The sequence below is a fragment of the Dermacentor variabilis genome, chromosome 2 (assembly GCF_050947875.1).
Source record: "Dermacentor variabilis isolate Ectoservices chromosome 2, ASM5094787v1, whole genome shotgun sequence".
NCBI lineage: Eukaryota > Metazoa > Arthropoda > Arachnida > Ixodida > Ixodidae > Dermacentor > Dermacentor variabilis.
Genome location: NC_134569.1, coordinates 134,936,850 through 134,961,417, shown reverse-complemented (window position 1 = coordinate 134,961,417; position 24,568 = coordinate 134,936,850). Strand labels below are relative to the sequence as shown.

The 24,568-nt window shown below is 51.0% G+C and overlaps 1 protein-coding gene across 4 annotated transcripts in view; it reads right to left on the bottom strand.

Annotated features, from left to right (window-relative positions):
- The window catches only part of Ptpmeg (protein tyrosine phosphatase Meg), a 323,767-nt gene that overhangs the window by 187,452 nt on the left and 111,747 nt on the right, over positions 1-24,568 (bottom strand). For 2 of the 4 annotated variants that reach the window (XM_075682040.1, XM_075682041.1), the window contains exons 2-3: positions 18,820-18,908; positions 1,869-1,990 (exon numbers count right to left, since the gene is read on the bottom strand). The gene's annotated coding sequence lies outside the window, so the exon portion shown is untranslated. The remainder of the gene's footprint in view (positions 1-1,868; positions 1,991-18,819; positions 18,909-24,568) is intronic. The other 2 variants (XM_075682038.1, XM_075682039.1) reach the window with 1 other exon arrangement.

Genomic DNA, 24,568 nt, shown 5'->3' with positions numbered 1-24,568 from the left:
CACTTCATTCAAGAAAATTGTGTCTATAGGATAAGCTAACGTGTGAAGAATCGGACTTTCCTTGAAGCATCTGGCACATACGCAACACTTAGCACTGACACACGGCAAAAGAACTTAGCGAAGCGTTCAAATCAATCAACAAAACGGAAGTCGCGTGCGCTGGTGTCACGGCGTCTTATTTAAGTTTATTCATTGTAGCGCAATTCCTCTAAGCATACAAAAATGCTTACTATATACAGTAAAGTAATGCAATGACGTATATGTGTCACGTGACTACAGATAATATCGCCACTCACTGAGCGTAACAACTGACACTTGTCTGAGAAACTTTCGGGTGTTGTAAACACTGACTGCAATTTGAAATTTGCCATGATGTTGGTTAACCGCACTGCCTTTCCTTCCATTCTCTCTCTCTCTCTCTCTCTCTCTCTCTCTCTCTCTCTCTCTCTCTCTCTTAGCCTGATTCTAAGAGATTTCGGCCTGTAGCTGGTATAGACGTTTCTCGCAGGATTTTTTTTTTTCGTTTCGACATCAGCGATGATATATAGACAATAAATTTGCAAGAGCTACACGAACAACCTAATTTTTAACACAAAATGAACAATAACCCGGCCACCAAACTATGTGATGCTATCTGCGCAGGTAACAATCAAACAGAAGCAACGAAAAGATTCACAAGCTGTTTAGCGGCCGAATAAAGAAAGTCTTGATGCGGTACTTCTCAAGTGAAACGTGTTCTCCCGGAAATTACACTGTCAAAGAAGGCAATATCCGGTAAAATTGAATTAATTAAATTCTGGGGCGCATTACGTGCCAGAACCGCGATTTCTAAAATACCTCTAAAATAAATTTCTAAAAGATCTCCGTAATTCCCGTTACAGTCAACTTATTTTTTTTTAACTCACGAGCCTCTTTTCACCACGTACCGATGGCACGTTTACTATCTTTTCACTTATGCAATAATCGCCAAAATTCGCTCACACCCGTAACGGAAAACAAGGTTTAAAATGAGGTGCGACACCCCGCTCTTTACCGGCAAGCACGCTTCCCCGTCTGGCAACCAAGCACTGCGACAAAGCTAGAGTTAATACATGGCGCTACGATCGAATAGATAACAAAGACCGCGTGTGTTTTTAAAGCCGCCCCGTCACGAGCGAAGGGAAGCTGCTCACTGAAAATCACGCTTCGGAGGAAGAAAAGAATGTGACGTCAGGCGTCGGCACACATGGGGCTAGTGAGAATGGCCATAGAGCTTAATTGTAGTGAAAATTTCACGCAAATCTTTTTCTTTTCCTTAGCCGCGACAATAAATGGTGTCGCCCTTGCCACCCTGTGAAATTTAAAAAAAGCACAAGCGTACACCACACCGAGAAAGCTGGGAAAAGGAGAATAGGGATGGGAGGACAGCACACATTTTTTTAAAGGCTTGTCTTGAGCGGACGCCCTTAGTGGAATAAATACGCATTTTATTAACGATGATTTACCTTTAGCCAAATTACACAAGAAGCTCTAAACTTGGAACATCAAAGGCTGACAAGCAACACACTGATTTTAGATCACAGTGACTTTTTCAAGGACTCTGTTGCTGACGATTCTGTCTGCTTCATGATTTTGTCTGTATGAACTTGCGCGAAGCGAGTAGCCATCACCTGGCGTCCTTTCACCATCAGAAGTCTCCAATGGAAGGTTCGGAGACCTACGAGCGAAAGTTTTTCGCGAACACGTCATTTTTGCTTTCGCAACATCTGACGCAATGTTCGTAAAAACGTAAAATGAGCTCTAATTCGTAAACTTTAGGGAAAATTCGTGAGTGCTGGCATTACAAGAAATGCTGAGTCGTCTGACGTGGAAACAACAGAGGACCGAACCCTTATCGCGGATAACGAATGAAGATGCACGGTGTTTGGTCATCGGGTCGAGTGGTCTGCGACGGTGGCCGGACGTGGAATGTCAGCTTGCTCCTTTAGGTAACACGTGAAAGCTTCGACACCTGCGAGGGTATAGGAAGACGCAAAATAAGCAAGGCTCGAACGCTCGTTTATGTGTCGTTTGTTTATGAACGTCCTGTCGTCCGCGACATTTCGGAAAGTCAGCTTCGAGCCAAGCGGCGTAATTCGTACGCTCAGACAATGAAAAGGGATTAATTGAAGTTAACGTCGGCGACTACGTGTAAAGCAAAGACCTTGGCAGCCTGGCCTCACAGTTTGTTAGCCGAGACAGCCATATTGGAGCTCTTCTTCACTAAAGCCCCTCCATACACGTTTCCGCCGACCAGGTTAAGTACCGCCAACCTGCCCTCCTCCTCCACGCTCCTCTCCCACTCACTCCCTTAACTTCCAGCGTCAAGCGGAACTTACGTAGCTGCAGCTTCCTGTTCCGAGTGGAAGTGACACTGTTTTTTAGCGTTGATTAGTTTCGCGCCGCTGGAGAGGCTTTACTTGCACGAGTTGCGGTTGAAACTGTGAATGCGATTCCATCCAAGAACCACCGCCTACTGTAACCAGCGATCTGCTCGTGTTCGCTGCTTCGCGTCAACCTGCGACGGGTTGTGGCACGAGCGACAACATACAGTGGAATGTAGTGCCTGCCGCTTAAAGACCACTGCCGTTTTTCGTGCATTTGGACAACAGTGACCGCGAACTACTACTTCAGCGGAATACAACAGCTTGACCCCTTTGCATTCTTCTTATGGTGACTGCCACAGCTCTGCTAAACACGCGCGGGCGTCTCACCATCGTCTAACAGCAGTCAAAGCGGAAATTCCCGCAGCGCAACTCCAGGAAGCGGAAACGCCGGAACCGGAAATTTTTAAACCGGAAATGCCGGAACCGGAAATACCGGAACCGGATTTGGTGTGAGGGAAAAAGGCTGCGCACAACAAAGGTTGTCGCTAATTAAGAAAGCGGCGGTGGCGCGTAGATACAGGGGCTTTATTCTTCACTACCTAAGGCAACAGACTTGAGTGCCCGACTGCAGACATCCTGCACCTAACCTAGTGCATGTGAAAGTGCGATATAGAGTGTTTTCTTTCTCCCTTTCGTTCCCCCTTCCCTCTCCCCACGTGCAGGGTAGCAAATTGGACTCAGTCTGCTTAACCTTTGTGCCTTTCCTTCCTTCCTTCCTTCCTTCCTTCCTTCCTTCCTTCCTTCCTTCCTTCCTTCCTCTCTCTCTCTCTCTCTCTCTCTCTCTCTCTCTACTGGTCTGTCTATACCCTGGAATGCGCGCGGTAAAAACGAAAACCACACAAAAGCTAAACACAAGAAGCGCCAAAACGTCGCAACACCGCCAGGCAACATTCGGAGAAGCGTGAAGAATATGGAATACATGTCAAGGTATTTTTAGACCCACCGCGGTAGATCTGTGGCGATTGCGTTGCGCTGATGAGCACGATCGAAGGCGCGGGACCGTGGTCGCAGGTTCGAACTCTGGCCGTGGCGGGCGCACTCCGACGAGGGACGGAATTAAGGAACAGTCGCGTACTGCGAATTGCGTACACACGTTTACGGAACCCTGGGTGGTCAAAATTATTTCCAAGTCCCCCTACTAAAGCGTGCGTCATAATCAGATCGGGGTTTTGCCACGCAAAACTATCTTTTTGACCATCCTTGCTTCTTTTTTTTTTTAACTTAGCAGTTATATTTGCGTAGCAAAGGTAGCAGGTGCTTTCGCCGCTTCTCGTGTCGACACGACTGACTGGTCCGTAAGAAGGTGCGCGCAAAACACTTCTGGCACTTGCGGGATAAAAAAAAAAAAAAACGCCTTATTCACCTCTATTTATATCGCCTGCGTCAATTTCCTAATGCTCTTTGCGCTGTGCTTCCAAAAGGGCTATTGTGCCACATTTCGAGCAGCTGCATTAGTGTTCAAGGCCAAACGTCCGCGATAGGATAGAGGTCGGCTGCTCAGATTTCAACAGGAATCTTAGAGCAGCCCGAGTTAATTAAAACATTCGCGTGGTGCGAGGTCCTTGTCATTTCCATGTCGCGCCCTTCTCTTTCTGCAGCTATATAACGAGTCCTTTCTTTCGATTGTATTCCTTCTTTATCACCGACCGCGCTCGCGGCCACTCGATATCCTGTAACGTAGCGTATACATATATAAGCGGACCGCCTGTCGAACCACTGACGTACAGCGCGGAAACGGGGAAAAAAAAAAAGGAATTGACGCAGAATCGTTGTAATTCCGGCCCGTCCAAGTTTGCTTGGTATCCGACATCGCACGTCCTTGCGTTAAAGGGACACTAAAGGTTACCAGAAAGTCAAGTCAAAGTGGTAGAGCAATGTTCTATAACGTCTAAGGCGTCAATATAATCGCGAACAGAGCTTTAGTAACCGAGAAATTGAGGTAAATGCATGACACGATTAGAGACCCCCCAGCGAAATTCCGGTACTAGCCCGATGACGAAAGCACTCCTCATAATTTGTGTTACTAATACTCAACTACTCGTATTAAAAATATCATTTCATTCGATATAAGACGGAAAAAAATGCCACTTGTCTACGTCTATTCGATTCTAAGAAAAAATAACATTTTGACGTTACCCCTCAGTAATATGGGTGGTCGAAAGGTTTCGTTTTCGCTCGACTCTGCGCGCTCGACTCTGCACCGGGCACGCTTTGGAGTTTCAGTAGTTTCGTTATTGCGTCGTGCTGTGAGGGTTCTGCTGGCTCGCGAAACTTTCATTTGGAAGAAGCAGCGAGAATACCACGTCCATGTGATGTCGTGGGAAGCCCTCGTTGCTTTCCCGCTCCGGAGAGCAGGTGTCGAGGCCGCTGTCGCAGTACGCAACGACGCCGGCAGCGCGAGCCCTCAGCAGCAGGTTGCGCTCGTCAGTACTCAAATCGCTGGAGTTGAGCCCACCATCGCGAGCCAATCTGTCGTCAGGGTCTATTGTGATGAGCGTCGAAGTTTGCGTCATAGAATGAAGTACCAGCTTATGGACGCGCGTTTCTCCTTCCGCTAGCCACCATACTCCCGCTTTCGCTCTGCTGTCGGCTCTGTCTTGGCTCTGTTTCTGGCCGCGCGTTTGCGTTTTGTGCAGAAAAGCCGTAGCGCCGTCTGCGGACGCCGTTCTACTCACCGATGGCGCAACGTCACTATGAGACCATGATGTAAGTACTCCTCGATCGGAGGGCGGGCGATTTGAACTGCGCTAGAGGTACGCGGACGCTTCAGAACGCATTTTCTCTTAAAATAAGTCTCTCCTTGGCACGAAACAAGCGTTTCGAGGTTTCTAGGATGGTATTTCAAGAGTCCACGTTGACTTAATAGTAACCTTTAGTGTCCCTTTAAGAGCCAGTATAAGCGTCGCGGGCAATCCGCGTTGGCACGGTAAATGCATCACACCCATATATTGCGACGGAAAATTTTTGAAGCCGCGCAGACAGTTGCGAAACTGGCGTTTATCGGCGTTTTCTTTCACCTATTTGGCAACTTTATTATAGCCTGATATTGGCTTCTACGCAATTAAGTCGGAAACGCAACGGTATGACGAACGCATGTCGCACATGCTTTTCGTGAAGTGCACTTTACGCGTCCAGCACAAACGAACCTTCCCGCCATGTGTGTGTGTGTGTATATATATATATATATATATATATTCTGAGGTCACGATCATTCTCGCACGATGGCGCACCACGACGCGACGGCCGCCATATCGCCCCAAGGTGTCCTTAATTCCTTCTTTTTAGCCGGCTCTTCGGAGGGATACAAAGGCCCGGCTTTATCGGCGATTGCCAATCGGCGCACGAAGCAGAGCGCTTGCACCCCTGGCCCACCAACGACAGATAGATAGATTAGCTGCCAGCGGTATACGCAAGCTGCTCTGCCGAAACGATGCTCTCTTTGTCGTGAAACAGAGATACCGTCATTTGGAGCACTTAACGATATCACTAGGTTGCATCAGCGCAGGAGAGGGAAGAGCGTAGCGCTTCCGATCCGTTTAATCATCGAACCAAAGAAACTAATCTCTTCCGACGCACGTGATTAGGCGGGCGGCGTGCAGTGTTCGTAAGGCGATGCTTCGTTTCTGCTTGGCCCTCTTCCATTCCATGCCGGTATAATCGGGGGCTTAAATGAAAGTTTGGAAATATGCAGTGAGATTAAACAGCGACGACTTCCTTTCTTTCTCTACTGTTTCCTGAACTTAAGTGGAACAGGGCATTCTGCAAAACGATATGAGAGTCGATCAGCACATTACGGCTTTTCCAACAGACAACCCGCTGACAGGAAAGCTGATTGGGTCGGCTCGGGCTTTCGGTGGTGCTTCCGCCGGGATAAGCTATTCTCTGTGGCAAACTCGCTCAACGATAGCTTGCATGCATTGCCGTGTATCGCAATGCTACACTGGGGGCACTTTATTCAGTTGCTGCACTCTCTCTCTCTCTCCAGCATATGCACTTTTGTTAAAGAAAACCTCACGGACACGCACCACGCTCTAGGGTGCCTCACTGTCCTCCTCGTTCGGAGCAGCGGGCGAGGGGGACATTGAGGCACCCTACCACGCTCGAAACTACACTGCTGCAGGTGGCTGCTGGCAAAAGTTCGCCTAAGCTTCTCCAAGCGTAAATGGGAACAATGCTTGCGAGCGCATATCCAGGTGCATTGCGACTCTTCGTTTGCCTTCCTGCAGATGGCGCTACCTGGCCACACGTCTCGACGAGGTGCCGCGGTAACTAATAACAGATGAACGTCAGCGCTCAGAACGAACAAATGGAAAGACGAGCTCACTAGCCAGCGGAGTTCAGTATCACACCCGCGTGTGAGTTTTCTCGAAAGCTTCGCAAACGTAATCACGCTGAGACTGCCCCAGAAAGAGCGTATACTGACGTCCCACGTCAAATGAGCTACAAACCACCGCCAAGCGCATAGAGGAAGCCATGCGGCTCACATGCAGTAGGCATGTCAAGTATCGATTTCCCGTGTAAAACAGTATCTATAGTAATAGTGGCTGGAGGCGTCGAGTAAAGTCCATCGAAAGCACGGAGCATGTCCTCCGAGATTTTTCGGCGCTAGCACATCGCGCAACGCAGGATCTCGGAGGCGATACAAAGAGAGCATTGCCCGCTGACCATCGGCAATTCCTGCGGCCTTGCAGCAGTTTCGCCGCGTCGCCGATCACGCGCCTAAAGAAAAGAAGAAGAAAAAATGGCCGCAAAAGCCAGGATGCGATAGTGAGGAAAAAGAAAGAATAATACAAAAGACAATAGACGAGCAAAATAGATATCTGCCTCTTGCTGAGAGTCTTGCGCGAGCAATCGGAAACGAGCGTATCGTCGAGGCATCATCCAGCGTATTCCGAGAATGCGGCGGGAGTCGATTTATAAGGAGCTGCATACGTGCGCGATGGCTCGCTCTCCAGCGCGCAGACTGCAGGTCGTCGTCTCGTATCAGCGCGACAGGGAAAGGGAGACGCGCCAGGGACAACAGCGACGCGTCGCGGTGTCAAACCTTCTAGCATGGCGGGTCAAAACGCCGGCGCGCGCACCGCGCCCACCTGGAGGACTCCAGCGACACCGACGGCGCGCACGCACGCAACCACGGGAAGAGAGAGAGAGAGGGGGGGACGCGCTGTCTGCCCGATCAAGGACGACGAGCCGGCAGACAAGAGCTGCCCATTGTTCACAGTAGGCACGCTCTCTTGTCTTGCACGGGCACCGGATCTCCACAACAGCAGCCACCGCAGGAGACGAGGGGGACACCGGTGGAACACGAGCGGCGCGTCGCGCCGCCGACCGAGAGCCCCGTTTTGCTTCTCTTTCTTTCCTGTTGCTCTTTTTCTTCAGTTCCATCATCTCCTGCCAAAGAGCGCAGATAGTGCGAAGTACTCAGGATATCAAGTTAGGAAAAACAACTGCCTACTACCGATTCACCTGTAGGCACAATGTGTCCGGAGAGTTATTAGGCTGACGAAAATGCATCATTGTCGTCTGCAGACGACGCAGACGGAAACGGCGGTGACGCTGACGACGAATTGTGAGGACGCGTTGCATCGTACTGTATACTTGAAGCGTTCCTTGCGAGTTATGTAGGGCCGTAAGCGCTGAAATGACGGATGCTGGAAATACATTTGTGAACGATACAACTGCCGACACGTTTGTGCCAGCAGACACATAGAACGGTTCCCTGCAAACGCTATAGGGCGGGTTGGTCCGCAGGAGCGTCGGGGACGTGTTGGGCCAACCCACCTGACGAAATGCGTGCAAACGCGACCCGGCACAGCTATAGGTACGGGTCTCAGCCCGACTTCTGAACTGACGTGCTCTTCGAATTTCACGGGAAATTAAGCGACATAACGCGTTGTGATACGAAGCGATCGTGCACACAGAAGTGGGGGGTAGTGAGAAACAGCCTTGATATCTCTTCTCGCCTACAAAAATGACGTGCGCAGGCGATGTTCTCGATCGCTACAACGCACAAAGCGGGGTTTGCGCTATGCCACCACCCTGCACCGTAGCTAACCAATCGCCGGACATCAAAGGGATCAAGCAAGAACTACAAGCTACAATGCAGGTTCCACGGCGACGCAGTAGCTCGCGGACGGCGAAGTTAAGCTTTCTCGCGTTCCAACCGGATAACTTAAGATGTTGCCTAGCCGAGCAATGTGCGCTCTTGACAACGAAAAGCACAAACGCCGAACTAATTCACTCTTTCGTTGCAACACTCGCTGCCGACAAAGCCGCTGTGCAATTGGTACAGCTGCCGAAAACACATCACTGTTTGCTTTTTATATACACCGCCACGATGAAGCAGTCGGATTTCAGACGCCAGTTCTTGAAAGAGTCCCTCTGTATAGTGTATGCAGCTGTGTATAAGCACCGAACAGTTAGCTGCCTTTGAATAGTCTTTCGAATAAAAGATATCACGATACGTGATTCACAATATCGTCCACAATAGAGCTCTATAGACGATTTCGCGCGCGCGATGGCAGCAGCGATGGTGCGGCCGCAAGAAACATTCGTTCACGTGATTTATGAGTCTGCTTTGCCAGAACGAAAAGCCTGTTTTTAGATTGTTTCGACGAACGGAAAGTATCTTTTTACGTCTTCAGATAAAAGAAAGGCGCACAATGCCGCAAGACTAACATTTAACATTTTTCGTATAACTTGCGGCAAACTTAATTTGTAATATCGTGCCTGTGCACAGAAGGAAAAGGGTTTAAAATCTGCGGACTTCGGTTTTACCTCACTCCTGCTACTCGCCCTTGAGTTTATCGCCCGCTAAATTTAGCGGGCTATTCCAATGGGCAATACAAAAAGCCATCTAAGGCCTATAGGCCTTGGATAAATGGACTCATATGGGCTCATATATGAGTATACCGCTTATTTGCAATATACAGGGTCTTTCAGCGAACACTTTCAAAAATCTTCCGTCCAACGTGGTGTAGTGCCAAGGACCGCATGACGATGTTCAACGAACTTACACAGTTTCACCGCCTGGCTCGAAGGACTTTCCCACCCCCGCACCCGGGGCTGAGCCGAGGGGAGGCGGTGCTGTTCAGACAATTACAAACTGGTTCCATACCCACTCCAGTGTTAACGAATCATCTGTACCCAAAAGTATATGTGAGTGATGTGTGCCGCGTGTGCCAGCGGGGGAGGGCCACCCTGACGCACATCCTATGGGATTGCACCAAGTTCCCCGACGAAGCTTCGACAAGTACAACGATTCCACCGCGACTCGCGGCTGCGGCGGAATGCTACAACCACGAAATCCAAACCAGGGCCGTCCAGCAGGTCTCGGCGGCTCTTGAAAGACAAAGGCCGAGCGAAACCGACGGAACGTTGCCCCTCAGGGCGACCGACCGCGGGAGTAACACGCGCTGGAGTTGAGTAGAGACCACCCGCTGAGCAGACGTCAGGGCCCGCGGCGCGGCGCCATTTAGTCATGGTGTCGTTCTGCAGGCGACTAAATAAAGTTGTTTCTCTCTCTCTCTCTCTCTCTCTCTCTCTCTCTCTCTCTCTAAGAGTTGTCTGTGGCAGATATCACAATTCTAGTTCATGAGCTGGTCTACTCGAAGCGGCGGACAATACTTCCCAAAAACATTGAGATGCAAAATCGACTAATTAATAAAACGTCACTAGTTAAGTTTCTAACTAATTGCATTATGTACCATATTGCAATTTACAAATTCTAGCCGTGGAGTTGGCAAGGCAGATGCGCTTGGAACGAATCTTCAAGATGACACCATTTCCGAGATATAAATTCCAGAACTTTGAGAAGAAGTGCATTGGCGTTCCAGTTAGTTTGTTAAGAAAACGTCGTTTTATGCACTGAAGCACACAAGTGACTGGAACTCCAATGCATTTCTCCGCAAAGTTCGGTAATTTATATCTCGAAACTGGATTCGTGCTGAGAATTCGTTCCAAGTGGATCCGCTTTGCGATGTCCACTGCTAGAATTTGTAAATTGCAATATGGGTCATAAGATGATTAGCTAGAAAGTTAATTAATACATTCTTGTTAATTAGCCAACTTTGAATTTCATTTTTTTGCTAGTGTCCGCCGCTTGAAGTAGAGCGGCTCATAAACTAGAATTGAGCTATCTGCCACAGGCAACCTTTAAAAATTTTTAAAAGTATTCGCTGAAACACCCTGTATATCTTTCGCGGGAACTTGATTGCCCCCTCCATTTTACCACAAGACGAAACTCCTCTGAACTTAAGCCAGGTCCTCCTTTTTCTGTCTAATCCCGAGAAAAAATAATGACGTCCCTGCTGGCGCCAAAGCTACCCCCGGACTTTTTCCTTATTTTTCCACTTCAACCCTACCACCACCGCGAAACGGGAAACGGAACGAAAGAAGAGTACACAAACTCTGACCGCACCTTTTCAAGACGACGAGGCAGCATGTAAAGAAAAACTGCGCACACGTCATCAAGCAATTGTACGGAAGGGCCATACGTCACGCAACGTATACATCGCGAACATACGGCGCGAACACCCGCCGCGCACTGCGGTAAACACTGCAGCATGGTAACGTACGTCACGAACGTCGTACCTATTCGGCAGCGCTACATTTTCACGCTTTGGAACTATGCGCAAAACAGATAACAGAAAAGGGGCGAGCGCGAACGAGAGAAGTGCAGCAAAAAGCCAAGACACCCGCGAACGGAACGAACAATAAAAAGAAAGAAAATAAAGAAAGAAAGGGAGGGGGGGGAATCGCTAAGCTCCACCGGCTCTAAAGTTGCTGTTGCTGTTGTTGCGTTTCGCCTGCGACACGTGGTTTTGCCGGCGCGACTGCGGCGGGGCGGCAGACATTTTGGCCCGATCGTCGTCGCCGCAACACTCATCGCCAGGTGTTTCCAGGCGCGTCTGCGGCGATGCGACCGCCTAGGGATCCTCCTCGCATTCCAGTCATTGTGCCCGAAACAGGCGATGCCAAAGCAGGGATCTCATTCCAGTTATTGGGCCCGAAACAGGCGATGCCAAAGCAGGGATCTCGTTCCAGTCATTGTGCCCGAAACAGGCGATGCCAAAGCAGGGACCATCTTCTCGTTACAGTCATTGTGTCCGACCGGCAGCGCCACGACAGGGTGCTACGAGATCGTGCGCAGCGCCACGACGGGGTGCTACGAGATCGTGCGCAGCGCCACGACAGGGTGCTACGAGATCGTGCGCAGCGCCACGACAGTGTGCGTCACCATTAGCCCATTGTACATTCACGTGCTCGTCTTTTGAGGGGTTCCTTCTTGCCCTCAACTGCGAGAGTATAAAAACAGCTGCCCCCGGACGCCAAAAGGAGGGCTCCGATTTCTTCTGTTGAGTGAAGTGCTCTCCCGTCTCTCTACTTCGGTCAAACCTGACCGCCAACTCTTTGCGATGTTAAAATAAACAAGTTGTTTCGTTGTTACCAGTCGACTCATGCTTTGCCGGGACCTTCGGATGCTTCCAGTTGTACCCCAGGCCGCCCGGCCAACGCTACCCTTGGGGCTTGCGACCCAGGTACAACCACGGGCGTCAGCGCCGAGTTCCCAACAGATCGTACCAGCAGTCAGATCCAAACATCTGGTTGCCAGCGGTGAGATCGCCTACGACTTCAAACAACGGTCTGCCAGCGGCGAGATCGCGACAACGGAGGCCAGCAGCAAAGAGATGCAGTTGACTGTATGCTGAGCAGCTCAACGACGATCCGGGAGCAGTGCAACGAGCCCTGTGTGACGACTGGTTGCCTGCAGCGGAACGACTGCGCGGAATTCCTGCCTGCGAGGTTTGGTGAGTGCGGGACTTTCTTCTTCTGAGCTTTGCCAGGCTTTTTGTTAGTGTTAGAAACAGAGCTGGTAATTGTGGTTGTCGTTGCTGCCGGGTTAGTTGCGGCAAGACAATAGTAAGCAGTAGAGAAAGCAGCATTCAGAGCAGCCATGGATTTGAAGTCGTTGCGCAAACCGAAATTGTTGGAGCTTGCAAGAGAGTTGGGTCTGGATGTCTCAGACAAACTCAGAAAACCAGAACTGCTAAAGGCTATTCTTGAGTTAGAGGCTGAGGATGACGAGCTGTCGGAATGCCTTGAGACTATTGAAGAGAGGGAGACTGCAAAAGAAAAAGAAGAGCGTGAACGTAAAGAACAGAAAGAGCGAGAGCAACAAGAGCGTGACCGTCAACACGCTTTGGAAATGAAGCGTCTTGAGGTAGAGATGGAACGCGCTCGTAATGGAAGTCAGGCACACGGTGCAGGAGAACGCGTATTGTTCAAAATGACTGACCTGATGCGGCCGTTTAAGCTTGGAGAGGACATTGGTTTGTTCCTGGTTAACTTTGAGCGAACGTGCGAGAAGCAGGGGTTCTCTCGGGAAACGTGGCCACAGCGCTTGCTCACTTTGTTACCCGGCGAGGCGGCCGACGTAGTCGCTCGCTTGGATAGAGAGGAAGCAGAGGATTTCGACAAAGTAAAATCGAGTCTGCTAAAAAAGTACCGGCTGTCTGCGGAGGCGTTCCGTCGGAAGTTTCGGGAAAATGAGAAAGGCAGAAGTGAGTCATATACAGAGTTTGCGTATAGGCTTATGTCGAACATGCAGGAGTGGCTCAAAGAAGAGAAAGCGTTTGGTGACCACGATAAAGTTCTGCAGTGTTTCGGGCTAGAACAGTTTTATAGTCGGTTACCGGAGAACGTGCGATACTGGGTCTTGGATAGGCCAGACGTGAGTACGGTGGCTAGAGCCGCTGAGCTAGCCGAGGAGTTTGTGACGCGTCGAGCTCGCGGAGCTAAGGACGGTCAAAAGGGTGAATTTGGCTCCAAGTCTGAGAGGCCAAGGTTCACGCCCATGAGATTTAAGGGGGACACGCGTAGTGAGGATGCGAGTGAAAGCAGTCCGACCAAACGTAAAGAGACGGCGGCAGCCAAACGCAGAAAGCGGTTCGAGATGAGGCGAGCGCGCTTGTGTTATACGTGCCAGAAGCCGGGTCACTTTTCGGCGCAGTGTCCGGAAACAACACCAAAAGTTGTGTTTTTTTCAATAGGCAGCACTGACGAGAACATGAAGCTTCTCGAGCCTTACATGCGAGACCTCCTCGTGAACGGGAAAGAGTGCCGAGTGCTTCGCGATTCCGCAGCTACGATGGATGTAGTTCACCCATCTTACGTAGAACCCCATATGTTCACGGGCGAGTGCGCGTGGATCAAGCAAGCCGTGGAAGCTCATAGCGTGTGTCTGCCAGTAGCAAAGGTGCTTATTGAAGGACCTTTCGGAGCGCTTGAGACAGAGGCGGCAGTGTCATCTATGCTGCCACCCCAGTACCCGTACCTATTTTCAAACAGGTCCGATCACCTCCTGCGCGAGAAGGGGCTTTTGTTTGGTGAAGCTAGTGTTCAGGCCTTAACCAGATCGAAGGTTCGGGAGCTCGCTGCAAAGGCGGTAGTTGCGGGGCCGACGTTATCAAACAACGAAAAAGGGTCAGAGGCGCAGCAAGCTGATATTCAGAGCACGCCCGAACTGAATAGACTTGAGTCTGTAACGTTAAAGGCGCCAGATACTGGAGAGGAAACGCCCGACGCGGGAAAGTTAGAAGAGCTATCTACTGATTTGCTCATCGCGCCTACGTCAGACGGACTTGATAGGTTGCTAAAAGTCAGCCGGTCGGCTTTGATAGCCGAGCAAAAAAAGGATGGCAGCCTGGAAAACGTGCGCTGCAATGTCAAAGAAGGTATCGCCAGGAAAACTGCGCGTTTTGTGGAAAGAGGGGGAGTCCTGTACCGGAAGTATCTAGACCGCAGAGGAGTGGAGTTCGATCAGCTGGTCGTGCCTCAATGCTATCGTCAGGATCTGTTGCGCTTGTCACACGGGGGTTCGTGGTCCGGACACCTAGGAGTTAAGAAAACTAAGGACCGTCTCTTGCAAGAGTACTATTGGCCAGGGTGTTTTCGGGACGCAGACCATTTCGTGAGGACATGTGACACTTGTCAGCGGGTGGGCAAACCAGGGGACAAAGCAAGGGCGCCGTTGAAATTGGTACCTATCATAACGGAGCCTTTTAGACGGCTCGTTATTGATACAGTGGGACCTCTGCCGGTAACAGCCACGGGGTACAGACACATTTTGACTGTGATCTGCCCAGCGACAAAGTTCCCTGAAGCAGTGCCGCTTAAAGAACTCAGCTCAGTTGAGATAGTTAATGCACTACTGTCCATATTTGCGCGAGTTGGTTTTCCTGCAGAAATTCAATCAGATCAGGGCACAGTGTTTACTAGCGCTTTGACGACAACTTTTCTCGAAAGGTGTGGGGTAAAGCTGCTACACAGCTCAGTGTACCACCCACAGTCGAATTCCGTTGAGAAGCTCCACTCCGTCATGAAGCGCGTGTTGAGAGCGTTGTGTTTTGAACATCGAACTGACTGGGAGCTGTGTCTGCCTGGGGTGATGTTTGCTTTAAGGACCGCGCCGCATGCGGCTACGGGGTTTTCGCCAGCTGAACTGGTGTACGGTCGCTCGCTTCGATCTCCGCTTCGCATGCTTCGAGAATCATGGGAAGGTAGGGGCGACGACCCAGTCGTGGTGGAGTACGTGCTTAAGCTCCTCGAACGCTTAAGAAGGGCACAGGAGTTGTCAGGTGAAGCAATGACAAAGGCCCAGCAGAGGGCCAAGGTTTATTATGATCGGACAGCCAGGGCCCGTCGTTTTGAGGTTGGCGATGAGGTCATGATATTGCGCACATCGCTAAACAACAAACTAGACGTGCAGTGGGAGGGCCCAGCACGAATTGTTCAGAAACTGTCGGACGTTAACTACGTGGTAAGTCTGCCAGGAAAGCGGAAAGCACAGCAAGTTTACCACTGTAATCTGCTCAAACCTTATAGACAAAGGGAAGCAGTGGTGTGCATGATGGTAAACGTTCCTGAAGAGCTTCCGGTCGAGCTTCCGGGACTAGGCTCAGTGACGAACAGGGAAGACACCGGTCAAGTCATTAGTGACCTTATCAGTAAAGCACCGCTGTCGCCTGAGCAGAAAACCGAACTACACCAGCTATTACAAGAGTTTCAAGGTCTGTTCTCTGAGAGGCCTGGTAGGACTTCGGTACTTACTCATGATATAGAACTTACCTCCCCAGAGCCAGTACGATCCAAGGCGTATCGGGTGTCACCCCGCCAGAACGATATTATGGAGGCTGAGGTAAAGAAAATGCTACAGCTCGGTGTTATTGAGGCAGGTGAGAGTGATTATACCTCCCCTTTGATTTTAGTTGAGGTACCGGGCAAGGAACCTCGTCCTTGCGTCGACTACCGCAGGCTTAATTCCATCACTAAGGATCAAATTTATCCGATCCCTAACATCGAGGAGCGCCTTGAGAAAGTTAGTAGCGCTCAGTTTATTTCCACCCTAGATCTTGTCAGGGGTTATTGGCAGGTTCCACTTACAGAAGAGGCTAGTAGGTATGCGGCGTTCATTTCACCAATGGGAACATTCCGTCCTAAAGTGTTGAGTTTTGGTTTGAAGAACGCGCCATACTGTTTTTCAAGTCTCATGGATAAAGTGTTGCGGGGACAGCAAGAATTCGCTTTACCGTATCTAGACGACGTAGCGATATTCTCCGCATCCTGGTCTGAGCATATGGCACACTTGCGGGCAGTGCTAACCCGCCTGCGCGAAGCGGGCTTGACAGTCAAGGCTCCTAAGTGCCAGATAGCACAGGCCGAGGTTGTCTACCTCGGTCACGTGATTGGTCAGGGTCGTCGCCGCCCCTCTGAAATAAAAGTGGCCGCTGTGCGAGACTTTCCGCAACCGCGCACCAAGACCGATATTCGGTCGTTCTTGGGTGTCGCCGGCTACTATCAGAGGTACATCCCTAGGTACTCTGATATCGCGGCTCCCCTGACGGATGCTCTAAGAAAGACAGAGCCTCAAACAGTCGTCTGGGACGAGACAAAGGAAAGAGCTTTTAGCGCCCTAAAGAGTGCCCTAACAAGCCAGCCTGTGCTACGATCGCCAGACTATACAAAAGGGTTCATTGTTCAGTGCGATGCTAGTGAGCGAGGCATGGGCGTTGTACTGTGCCAACGGGAAAATGGAGAAGTAGAACACCCCGTCCTGTATGCTAGTCGTAAGCTGACCAGTCGTGAGCAGGCGTATAGCGCCACCGAGAAAGAGTGTGCGTGTCTCGTGTGGGCCGTTCAGAAATTGTCATGCTATCTAGCCGGCTCGAGGTTTATCATTGAGACGGATCACTGCCCTCTCCAATGGCTGCAGACCATCTCTCCCAAAAATGGCCGCCTCCTGCGCTGGAGCCTCGCTTTACAACAATATTCCTTTGAGGTGCGTTACAAAAAAGGGGAGTCTCAACGGTAACGCCGATGGCTTAAGTCGAAGCCCCTAACGTAGGAATCAGCCTCAAAATTGTTTGTTACTGATGTTTTTCTTCCTGAGGCAGGATTTTTTTTAACATATTGCTTTTGTTTAGTGTTTCAAAGTGATGATATGCTTTCTAGTGCAATTTTTCAATTTGTGGACGCGTTCTGAGTGGTGCTAGACTACTGTAAGGAACTAGGCAGTGGTATAAAAAGGGGAAAGAGCCTGGCAGGGCTTAGTGAGGGTTGTGCCGTGCTTGCTGACTGAGCGGTTGAGTTTTCAGCGTAGTTCTAACGCTTGCCGGGAACGAGAACAAAAATGTGAACTCTCCCGAAGTCACTTTGCAGTGTCCCGTGCGAACCTGAACGAGAGAACGAGGCCTTCTCTGTGCGCTGCGCTCAAGAAACGTCGAGGGACGCCCGACTTCGGTTATGAGCATCATCGAGCGACATCCCTCCGGACAGCGGATGCAGTCCCCTGTCCATCGGGATCTCCTTCCCCCGGCGGGGCGGTCTGTTGCGTTTCGCCTGCGACACGTGGTTTTGCCGGCGCGACTGCGGCGGGGCGGCAGACATTTTGGCCCGATCGTCGTCGCCGCAACACTCATCGCCAGGTGTTTCCAGGCGCGTCTGCGGCGATGCGACCGCCTAGGGATCCTCCTCGCATTCCAGTCATTGTGCCCGAAACAGGCGATGCCAAAGCAGGGATCTCATTCCAGTTATTGGGCCCGAAACAGGCGATGCCAAAGCAGGGATCTCGTTCCAGTCATTGTGCCCGAAACAGGCGATGCCAAAGCAGGGACCATCTTCTCGTTACAGTCATTGTGTCCGACCGGCAGCGCCACGACAGGGTGCTACGAGATCGTGCGCAGCGCCACGACGGGGTGCTACGAGATCGTGCGCAGCGCCACGACAGGGTGCTACGAGATCGTGCGCAGCGCCACGACAGTGTGCGTCACCATTAGCCCATTGTACATTCACGTGCTCGTCTTTTGAGGGGTTCCTTCTTGCCCTCAACTGCGAGAGTATAAAAACAGCTGCCCCCGGACGCCAAAAGGAGGGCTCCGATTTCTTCTGTTGAGTGAAGTGCTCTCCCGTCTCTCTACTTCGGTCAAACCTGACCGCCAACTCTTTGCGATGTTAAAATAAACAAGTTGTTTCGTTGTTACCAGTCGACTCATGCTTTGCCGGGACCTTCGGATGCTTCCAGTTGTACCCCAGGCCGCCCGGCCAACGCTACCCTTGGGGCTTGCGACCCAGGTACAACCACGGGCGTCAGCGCCGAGTTCCCAACAGATCGTACCAGCAGTCAGATCCAAACACTGTGCTGCTCCTACCGGTGCACGGACGACCTACGGCAGCGCACTTTACAGAACCGACCAAGCACGGCAAAAGCCGCTGCAACGTACTTGCATGTGCGGCTGGGCAACACGGCGTGGAAAAAAAAAAAAAAACGCGAAATTCATTACCTTCCCCCCAACCCCACCCCCCGACCGACCGGGCCCACGCACTAACGCATCACTAACGCAGCTGAGTGCCTTCTTTCCCATTTGTGTCTACGCGCTCGTGACGTGACGAGCAGTGCTCCATTCGTAAAGCCATCTCCTTTCTTAGAACTGATGGGCGGGTGTTCACGCCTACGCAATAAACTACACGCGGGCGAGAGAGAGAGAGAAAGAAACACGTAAAGCAAGGCACAAGCCGCGACAAACTAGCGCGAAGCAACAAAAGAGGCAGCTTTTTAAACTAGAGGAACGAAGCAGCGACAGGAGCGGGGTGAGACCACTCGTGGCTGCTTGTGTTTGTGCCCACATTTTTTTTTCTCTCTCTTTTTCTGACCGGCGGTCATCGGAGAGGCAGACACAGAGGCCCCTGGAGCCAAGCGCGGCTGAATGATGCGCACGCGCAAACACACGCACGCGCAAACACACACACACACACACACACACACACACACACACACACACACACACACACACACACACACACACACACACACACACACACACACACACTTTGCGGCTGTACGTGTTTGTGAGCTTACCCGAGGAAGGCGGGCGCCGTGCTGGGGCAGTCATCCACGGGCAGGTGGGCACGTGTTCCGCGAGCAGCAGCCGCAGCTCACCACCGTGCCTGCAGAGGGGAGAAAGAAGACGCGGAGTGAGCGACGTCATGTACAGCGCACACACGCAATCAAGGGATGCACGCGAAGGCGCCATAGAATAATCACGCCTTTGCCAAGCCTTCGAAGAGACACTTACTTTGCACGGCAACGCGGAACCAATGTTTTCAAGAAAGTCTGTCTGCGTTTATTTGGCAGATAAAAGAAAGGCCGGTTACTAGAAAAAATAAACAAAAATGTAGGCCGATATTTCCCTTTCTTATAATTTCTAGTTAAGCAATAGGCCACGGCCGTGGGTTGGCTAAGTTTCAGAACACGCGCAACATGCACTCGTAATTACGGACACGACAACGCTCGTTCATTCTCTCTCTCTCTCTCTCTCTATTTCGTTCTCTCCTCCCTCCACCCACGTCTTTTCTTTCTTTCATATTTTTATAACTAGGGTGCCACGTACAGTGCGCACTATAGGCGCCTGAAAGCGGCAGGCGAGGACGTCGAGGCACCGTATTTGCAGCGCTTGCCCTCCCAGCTGGCTCAGCGGGAGTAGTCAGTGACTAAAACAAATACTCGCCAAAATGAAAATGAGTTAACGGAAAAAGGCAATCTGACAGACCGGCCGCCTTTACTAATAATATGTCCGGCATGAGGACTGTCTGCAATTTTTTTTCTTGCAAATGGCCATATTTATATGGCCATTAAACATATGCAGGTCACCACTCGATAGAACGATTACCACAGCCTTCCGCAGAAGCTGCGAAATTGTGTTCGATACCCAATTTCCCCACCGCCGCGTCCTATCTGTGAAGTTTCACGCGACGTTCAAAACTGTCTCCCCATTTCTCCCGTTCGCGCGCGCCGTTTATCATCGGCCGGCCGCATTCACCGATAGAATGCTAGGAGTCCCGACTGACCTGCGATCGTTCTCACGAAACGTCCTCGTTTTTGAACGCATTCCAAAGGGTCAATTCAGAAGATTTGCGTCACAACTCGCAACCCCCCCCCCCTCCCCTGCCAGCGGCGCAGACGCGCGCACGCGCGTGCAACGGTTAACGTGACGCGACTGGCGACCGGCAACGCTCGGCGCCTTTCCACCAGCGTTGCGCGCCCTGCGAGTCCATCGACAAAAGGACGCCGACGCGAAACAAAAAGGCGCGCATACATCATCTGTGTGAAGAGCGGGCGGAACGTCGCTCGAAAGACGGTCGGCCGCCGCCGATGGGGATGGTGACGGGGGGGAGTCAGAAGCGCGATACGCACACAAGTGTGCGCGTGTTGGCGGCGCGCGGCGCAGATCCAGGCCACGCAAACGCGACGCTCTCGTCTCGCGCTCTCCGCTCGCGCGTCGCGAGGGCGAGGAACCGCGCGACAGGAATTTGACGTCAGGCGCCGCCGACCTCGGGGTAAGGAAGGGCACTCGCTCGCCAAAAAGGTATGCGCGCGAGCGAACCGCATACGTATCTATACGCGGGCCGAGCCGAGCACGGCGCTTCGGAACGCGAAGGCACACACTGGCAGAAAAAAAAAAAAAAAAAAAAAAAACACGATATGGGACGTTGCACGCTTAGCTAACCCCACTGACTGAGCTCCGCACGACTCCTGGAGCATGGTTCGATCCGAACCAGCGCAAGACACGATCGGGACTGCGATTTGGGCTTTGTTGGGCGGTCGTGGCGAATGCATTTAGTGTACAGCTCAACTTTAGTCCCATACGTGGACGCAGAGGAGGAACAGGACCCGCGCACCTATAGCGCTGCGAGTGTATATGGCTCGTTCCTCCTATGCGCCCATACGTTATATAATCGCGCTACACTAAATGCATTCATGGAGATACAAGTTACTATATACCACTCTGCACGCGAACCAACAAAGGACTGACCTGTCGTAGCAAGAAGCCGCATCCCACAAGCTTCCAACAGGTTCCCCATACGGTCCCGACAGATTCCGACAGCCAGTGCAGCCACCTTTCAGACTGAGAGTATAAACATTGTACTAAACGAGGCCGAAAGGGCGGAGGACGACAGGACCTCGTCGTTTTGTCTTCGTTAGCCTTCGCATATAGCCCCGCGCTTTTTATTTTTTTAACGTTTATAGCACCCCGCAGAAGTTAGATCTGCACGTAGTTTGGAGCGCGGCGCGTCTGCTACTTGTTTCACTGAAAATTATTTTTTTATACGCCGAGGTAGACGCATAACTTTGACGTTCTGCTGTACTGAGCGCAAGGCAGCTACATATAGCGTGCCCGATCTCCGGCTGCGGCGCGGGTTCACGGTGAAGAATTTTATGTAGCTGAAATTGTTCGCCAGACGAGAAGCATAAACAATCCATGGGCGCATTCAAACCCCTGGTACGAAAATCATTGGAATAATATCCGGCTCGGAGAGCTTTTGTACATGCCGCACTGCAAGTCACGTGCTTTTTATTGCCCGCCGCGTGGCGGTCACAAATATAGTTGGGCACAGACCACAAAACGCTCGTGTACTTAAGATAGTGGGGACACGTTAACGAGTCCAGGTGCCCGAAATTACACCGGAACCTTAGAATCAGTACGGCGTCCTTAGTAGTTCATGAAACGTTAGACGCGACGAATCATTACTAGGCATGAACGCTGCTGACGTATCTGTCATAAGAAAGGCTTCTGAAATATTCTACAGCTCAGCTTCATAAAAGCCCAGAAGGCATGCGTCGTTCAAGAAATACAGACGAGCAGACATAACAACGTAATTTATGGCTTCGAACGCGGCAATATTATTCTCTGCGCGCACAGAAATCGCAACGTACGCAGTGAATATGCCACACACACACACACACACACACACACACACACACACACACACACACACACACACACACACAAAAAAAAAAAACAAAGACGCAGTCGCCGTCCCTGCATATAAACATGAGTGACATGTTTCACGAGTGGCGTTAGTACTTGGAACACAGCCTGCATGTACCGCTGTTATACAGGCGTTCAGGCTTATACGGCTATCATCGCGTGCGCATACCGTAGCTCCCGAAACGCACGACCTTTCTTGTGACATACAGTTCGCGAACCACTCGCTTCCATATATACCAGAGTGGGGGAGGGGGGAAAGGAAAGAAAGAAGAAAAAAAGAAGAAAGAAAGGGGGACAACGTCGGGTGACAGCCAGGCACGAGAGAATCCTCAATCGTACAGTCTCAAGCTGTCGCTCCGAACGCGTCCCGCGCGACAGGGCGGCTTTGGCGAAGCAATCCCCGCACTGATCGTCGAGATCGAAACGAACTAGGCACCTTCACCGCTCGTCAGCCAGGCGCAAGCTCACACCGTGCAGTGATATAAAGGACCAAGGGCTAAAGCGCAGCGGTATAGCATCGGCGGGAAAGCAATACGCATCGACAACATATAACACGGAGCAAGGCCGCAATACCCTGTTCCGGTCCGACAAGATTAGGTCTCCAGCGTACAGCGGAAGCGTTGCCGCTGCCGCAACCGAGGAGGAGGGAGGCAGAGACGCCGTTATAAGAGCGAGGCTGAGGAATGAAAGAACGACCTTGGGAAGAAGCACTTCGCAGATTTCGCGCCACTTCCCCAGCCGGGGGCGCAGACAAGGGCGGCAGAACGGGGGTTGAAAAGACTGCCAGGGTCTTCGTCCAGTTAATGAACTGAGAAGCGGCGCTTCGTGGGTCTACAGTGGCCGGCGGCTTTCATCTATCACTACGGCAAGGAAGGCAAGCGACTGCTGCGCGGTACGCAGTCGCGTGTCGTTGGGTGGCCGAGACGCGGTAAAACGGGAGACGGGGAGCAATGCATGCAGGAACCGACGGGGCTTCTCGTCCCCATAGAAACGTGGCCCTTCGGGTTGATCTCGTTCGAGCTGTGCGAGAGGCCGGCGTCGCTTGACTGATCCCCGAAGCGACGGTTGCGGCATTCGTCGCCGACAACGGGCGCGTGGCAACGTTGAAGCTAATGCCGGGAAAAAAATGAATGAATGAATGAATGAATGAATGAATGAATGAATGAATGAATGAATGAAACAAAATAATAAATGCGATTCACGACTTAGCGCTAAATGCGAGAGAAGTGCGTTAGCCTTACGGGTCCAATCGAGGTCCCGTAATTACATTTGATGTCTCGGGATCCACGATTTGAACCGCGTTCACCACATTGCAGTGTTGTTCAGGAGCTCACTCGACCCATGTCCTGTCCATCGAGGAGCGAAGTGCAACCAACGCTGGTTCGGCGTAGACCAACGCCAGCTGCACTATAATCATCATCATGATCATCACCAGCAGCAGCCTATTTTTATGTCTACTGGAAGCACGAAGGCCTCTCATAGCGATCTCCATGTTACCCGGCTCTGTCCAGTGCTAGCTAACTCCCACCCTTCGCCTGCAATTTCCTTAATTTCATTACCCCACCTAATTTTCTGCCGTCCTTGACTGCGCTCCTCTTCCCTTGGCGCCCGTTCTTTAAACCTAACGATCCACTGGTTATCTGCCCTACGCATTATGAGGCCTGCCCAGGTCCATTCTTTCCTCTTAATGTGAACTAGGATATCGGCGATCCCCGTTTGCTCTCTTTTTTTTTTTTTCGTTCCATCGCTCTTTGCGCTGTCCTTAACTTGTTCTCGAGTTTCTTTGTGAACTTGCAAGTTTCTGTCCCATATGTGAACACGTTCGCCACGTGACCGACATCCCACACTTCACACGCACATTTTTTTACTCTTTGGCACTCCTCATGCTAACGCGCTAAAAACAGAGAGAGAGTGAGAGAGAGAGAGAGAGAGAGAGAACAGTGGAAGAAGTAGGAACACAAGAAAATGGGGGAAAACAGCCTCGAAAGGACGACGGAGAAAGTGTGTATGTGCCGACCTGTCTATGCCCCAATCGGGGTGCACAAGTAATTAATTGCATGACCTCACGAAACCCAAACGGAGCTAAACTTGAAAAAAAGCAAGAGAACATTTTATGACACAGCTATAGTCCGTTCCATACATAGCAGTCAACGCTGTGGAGGCTAGAGAGACTTCTCGCACTGGCTTCGTTCGCACTTGAATATAGTTCGATGTATTTTTTGGCCGTAATGGTGCGCCACTGTTCTTTATATAGGCTCAGTATTGAATGGAAACAAGTTTTAACCATTAGAAACAAACACACTGTGGCGTACGGCCACTAATGCGTTGTTTAAGACCATTTTTATTTTCGTTTTTTTTTTTAATATTATTTGCAACCCGTCACGAGGAGCCTCACGAGCCTGCTGCGCAAGCGAACGCTGTTAACGCGCAGCGAAGCACGAACGGAACGCACGGGGTGATCACGTTTCTCGACCGAACCTCTTGCGTACACCTTCCACAGCGTTGACTGCTATGTATGGAACGGAGTGTAGATGGGGCTATGAAGTTTATTCTGGTTCCACGATTCGCCAAGAACCTAGAAAAGGAAACTAAAGGCGGTGCATCACCTGACTAACGCCTGCCCTTTCCGTGCAAGAAAAAACAAAAAACAAATGCGTTAGTCTATATAAAGGATTGAGAAAAAAAAACAAGAGTTGGAAGAAAGAGATGAATACATCGGAGCGATGCCGAATGCTGCGACTGAAACAAGTGAGACCAAAAGGCAAGTCCGAGGCATTTACACTTCTAGGGCGACGCACACGGCGTTCACGGTACAGCACGAGGTGGCTCTCTTGCACA